Raw genomic sequence first — 6,000 nt, 5'->3', positions numbered from 1 at the left:
ATATCTTTCTAATGTATATGCAGTTTCCCCCGTGTGTAAAGCGATTTCTACACGTTTGTGCTGCTAGCACACAATCCGTTACTTTCACTGTCTTTAACTCAGTTTCTTTCAGGCAGTGTTCAATTAAGCAAAGTATATTAACATATCTGAGTTCACCTGACAGCTCTCTTACTTTATTCCTAAGTGACTGTACATTCTGATAAAGAAGAGTGACCTGGTGAGATTTTGGGTTTGTTCTGATTGTACTTGGTTGACTATTTACCTTTATTCCTGAATTTAAATTATGTGGGAAATCTTCCTTCTCATCTTGAAGTGTGGGTTGGTTTTCTCTGTTGCTCATAATAAAATGTCCTGATGGTGAACAGTGGTAGTTATCCATCTCTTTGGCCGTTCTTCTTGTGTGGTTGATGTGGTTTCTGTTTTTGCTGCAAGGCCTGCTACTGGAGGTGTTGTTGATAGGTGCACTATTTATTCTAATTTGGTCATGAGACCTTTTGTGAAACAAAAAATCTTGCAGATGACATGGTTGCCTTACACTTCCTTTCACTGGAATTGGTGAACTTCCTCTTGTTGTTGGGGTGGTAGTAGTTGGTGTTGATACTGCTGTTGTAGGTGTAACTTTCACTCTTGTAGGTGATGTTGATGTGGAGGTCCTTATTGCCAGTAAGCCTTCAGCTAGTGGTGAATTTTCAATTGCTACTGCTGTTAGAGTTGTTGGTTTTGTTGAGGCTTGATTTGGCACAGAAGTTGGAGTGGACATTGCTGTGTCTGCAGAGGTGTTTGTTGTCGTCGGTGCTTCAGTGTGTATTTCGTCTTAACGTTCTAATGCTGCTATTATTTCACAAATCTTTTGGCATGTAATTCTCTTGCCTTTGCCATTCATGTGCTTACCAACTTAGTGTAAGAGTCCCTCTCTAAATAATCCACATTTATATAAAACACATTGTATGTTTTACATATTTCAGTGAAAAATTGATTTGCTTTCTGTATTTCTGTGTTAAGCACAATGTAGAAATTAAATAATGCCTTTGTAGAATTCCTACAACCATCACATGTTTATTTCGCCTGAGTTTCAGCAATGTGTTAGGCTACATGTCGCTCTACTCATGTTATTTTTATAGACATCATTTCCTCCTGCTGTGATAATGTGCCACTGTTTTTTTCCCATGTGTTTATGTTTTTTGCTATTTCCCACATTGGTGCTCTTGATTGCACATATCCACAGACTTGCAGTTTATGTTCATTACATAAAATTTTTGTCATGCCTCGACTATGCTCATCAGAATGAACGAATATTTCGTTTTGATCAGTATTTCTAGTCAAGTTTTTCCCTCTAGCATAGTCTTGTTGACTCTACATTGATTTTCACTCATAAGTGAACTTGACTTAGTCTGTATGTTGTTGTTTTTCACTGGACTTTCATTGCAGTCTCTTTTGTTTACAGTTACGTTCCACGAATACAGCTTTTCAATGTCTGGTGATGGATTTATATTTATACTGTATTTCTCCGCCTTTTGCTTCCAGTCTTCTTTCAACATCGTCAGAGGCTGGAAGCTGTTCGTTAATTCTAAGTTAAAACTCGATTGGTCACGTTTCACACACTTTGTATTTTTAAGGTTGATGTAATCATCCCTTTGCATTCTTCCCCCCCCCCCCCCCCCCCCAAAAAAAAAAAAAAAATTGACACAGAGCTGTGCCATTTGCAATTCAATATGGCGAACGTGGTTTCTGGTAATTTCAAGCTCTTGATGTAATGCAGCTGTAACGTTTACTCCCTCATATGTACGATTATTTCCTGTAGCAATAACTCGTCTGATGCACTGCACAAAGCCACAATGACACCATGTGTTTCTTGGTCCTAAATGCTTTAAACACGATGAGTGGATCCACACATGAGTTATCGAACATGACACCTTTACCAACATTTTTCTTGCACTTCACGCACTTTAGATGCAAAAAATTGCCGTTTTTCGCAGGACGATTTACTATTGCTTGTATACGTGACGCCATTTTGGATATAATGAGGTCGCAAAAGTGCAGTAATATTTCGATCGACATATTCGTGTGAACGACCTTTTTTCTTATGAAACTAAATATGTCACGATTACGTGGCAATCTAAGTGCGAAAAACTGTGAAATTGTCTGCGTTAGTCCTTATTCCGACAGTGTGTATCAGAAAACAATCTTCAGCCAGCAAAGCGAATAAAAACTAATGGAAATTCGTTTTGTTTGTGATTTATGTTATTGCTAAGAGTGAAATGTAAACCAAGTCGTATACAGTGCGACTGCAGTGCTGTTTAAATGCGGCGCGTCCGCAGTTTCCCTCTCCTCACGCTCAGACAGCGTGGCGTGGCAACGCGTGAAATGTGCAGCGTGGCTGTGTGCTATGGCACTGGTGCCAGAGCACAGTTCATGTGCGGAATCCGTGACCGCTCCTGATCTAAGGCAACAGTGTAAATTACTCCACAGTGTAAATTACTCTGTCATGTAACTGAAAATGTACTTCGCACACCTGTAAACATAGCATCTACATCTACATCTACATCTACATTTGTACTCCGCAAGCCACCCAACTGTGTGTGGCGGAGGGCACTTTACGTGCCACTGTCATTACCACCCTTTTCTGTTCCAGTCGCGTATGGTTCGCGGGAAGAACGACTGTCTGAAAGCCTCCGTGCGCGCTCGAATCTCTCTAATTTTACATTCGTGATCTCCTCGGGAGGTATAAGTAGGGGGACGCAATATATTCGATACCTCATCCAGAAACGCACCCTCTCGAAACCTGGCGAGCAAGCTACACCGCGATACAGTGCGCCTCTCTTGCAGAATCTGCACTTGAGTTTGCTAAACATCTCCGTAACGCTATCACGGTTACCAAATAATCCTGTGACGAAACGCGCCGCTCTTCCTTGGATCTTCTCTATCTCTTCCGTCAACCCGATCTGGTACGGATCCCACACTGATGAGCAATACTCAAGTATAGGTCGAACGAGTGTTTTGTAAGCCACCTCCTTTGATGATGGACTACATTTTCTAAGCACTCTCCCAATGAATCTCAACCTGGTACCCGCCTTACCAACAATTAGTTTTATATGATCATTCCACTTCAAATCGTTCCGTACGCATACTCCCAGATATTTTACAGAAGTAACTGCTACCAGTGTTTGTTCCGCTATCATATAATCATACAATAAAGGATCCTTCTGTCTATGTATTCGCAGTACATTACATTTGTCTATGTTAAGGGTCAGTTGCCACTCCCTGCACCAAGTGCCTATCTGCTGCAGATCTTCCTGTATTTCGCTACAATTTTCTAATGCAGCAACTTCTCTGTATACTACAGCATCATCCGCGAAAAGCCGCATGGAACTTCCGACACTATCTACTAAGTCATTTATATATATTGTGAAAAGCAATGGTCCCATAACACTCCCCTGTGGCACGCCAGAGGTTACTTTAACGTCTGTAGACGTCTCTCCATTGATAACAACATGCTGTGTTCTGTTTGCTAAAAACTCTTCAATCCAGCCACACAGCTGGTCTGATATTCCGTAGGCTCTTACTTTGTTTATCAGGCGACAGTGCGGAACTGTATCGAACGCCTTCCGGAAGTCAAGAAAAATAGCATCTACCTGGGAGCCTGTATCTAATATTTTCTGGGTCTCATGAACAAATAAGGCGAGTTGGGTCTCACACGATCGCTGTTTCCGGAATCCATGTTGATTCCTACATAGTAGATTCTGGGTTTCCAGAAATGACATGATACGCGAGCAAAAAACATGTTCTAAAATTCTACAAGAGATCGACGTAAGAGATATAGGTCTATAGTTTTGCGCATCTGCTCGACGACCCTTCTTGAAGACTGGGACTATCTGTGCTCTTTTCCAATCATTTGGACCCCTCCGTTCCTCTAGAGACTTGCGGTACACGGCTGTTAGAAGGGGGGCAAGTTCTTTCGCGTACTCTGTGTAGAATCGAATTGGTATCCCGTCAGGTCCAGTGGACTTTCCTCTATTGAGTGATTCCTGTTGCTTTTCTATTCCTTGGACACTTATTTCGATGTGAGCCATTTTTTCGTTTGTGCGAGGATTTAGAGAAGGAACTGCAGTGCGGTCTTCCTCTGTGAAACAGCTTTGGAAAAAGGTGTTTAGTATTTCAGCTTTACGCGTGTCATCCTCTGTTTCAATGCCATCATCATCCCGTAGTGTCTGGATATGCTGTTTCGAGCCACTTACTGATTTAACGTAAGACCAGAACTTCCTAGGATTTTCTGTCAAGTCGGTACATAGAATTTTACTTTCGAATTCAATGAACGCTTCACGCATAGCCCTCCTTACGCTAACTTTGACATCGTTTAGCTTCAGTTTGACTGAGAGGTTTTGGCTGCGTTTAAACTTGGAGTGGAGCTCTCTTTGCTTTCGCAGTAGTTTCCTAACTTTGTTGTTGTACCACGGTGGGTTTTTCCCGTCCCTCACAGTTTTACTCGGCACGTACCTGTCTAAAACGCATTTTACGATTGCCTTGAACTTTTTCCATAAACACTCAACATTGTCAGTGTCGGAACAGAAATTTTCGTTTTGATCTGTTAGGTAGTCTGAAATCTGCCTTCTATTACTCTTGCTAAACAGATAAACCTTCCTCCCTTTTTTTATATTCCTATTAACTTCCATATTCAGGGATGCTGCAACGGCTGCATAGTGGCCAGAATTCGTATTGTAAACATGGACTGGTACTGGACTATGTGGTAATTTGGGTCATGATTCACAATATCACACAAGAAATACTATATTCACACTTGTTCCATTAATAGAAATTTTAAAGCGAAAGGAAGAGCAATTTTGTTCATACTTACCACAAGCTGTTTTTTGGGATAAAATTTTCTCTGCACACCATGCATGTTCACATTCCTCACAACTTTTTGTCACTTTGGAAATCAGACATGCTAAATTTTGGCTCTGTCTAGTATTTACGTTAACGACCTAGAGCATAACACTCCTGTGTCGGTATGATTCAGCAGATTTATCTGCCAGTGCCTATTCTTAATAGCGTGTAACTGACATATAACTACATTAACCCGATTAACACAGCTTTGAATGCTATGATGTTACTTTTTGCTGTTGTAATGTTCTTAAGAACAGTTGAATGCACACAGCATTGGGTATTACAAGGTCAAATGCACATAGAAATGGCACTGGATGGACATGTGGCTGTGTTGTGGTGAAGATATGGTGTTGTTTTGCACCCAGATATGGCATGGTCACAGACTTCTTTCATTGTTTGTGCCACATACGTTTGCAGCCACGGCAGATGATCCAAAGTGATGCATGACAGTAAAGTCCAAGTGGCACTCTGGTGTTTTTATTTGTGGGTCAAATGTGGTGCCACACAGTCTGATTGACAGTGAGACTGAACTTAATGACAGCTACCACCTGAGAGTTCATACATTTCAGTTCTAGCATAAATGTAAACAGGTTTATCTGAAGCTTCTAACCTGGAGCATTGTTACAAATAAAATTATGTACATGCAAGTGTTCAGTGAACGCAATGAAATGAAATGTGAGAACGTTTTTAGGAAGTATGTCGGATGACACTCTGTAATAAATCTAGGAGATAGCTATTGTGGTCATAATTAATTGTTTTTGGTTTCTTATAGTTGTGTTGCCAAACTGAGGTCTTGAGAATATCCCAACACAAATGGGAATAATGTTGTGTAAGATATAAAAATCTTGAATGATAACATCAACTTTCGAAGGGTTGCAACTCAGTTGTGTATTAGTAGCTCATTACTCAGGAACTGTCATAAATTTAAGAACATAAACCTTAATAAATTTTGCATAGGGCACATGGCAGCATGTGTGACAAAAATAGAATTCCATAATTAATCCTTCGTAATCATAAGTTTGTACTGATGACCCACATGTAATTATAATCTGTTCACAAATCACCTTAACCTCTGTTGGCCGGTTAAACAACAAAAAAGATAGAAATAGCGGTTGACAG

The sequence above is a fragment of the Schistocerca americana genome, chromosome X, assembly GCF_021461395.2.
Source record: "Schistocerca americana isolate TAMUIC-IGC-003095 chromosome X, iqSchAmer2.1, whole genome shotgun sequence".
Lineage (NCBI taxonomy): Eukaryota > Metazoa > Arthropoda > Insecta > Orthoptera > Acrididae > Schistocerca > Schistocerca americana.
Note: the sequence above shows the minus strand (reverse complement) of the source record.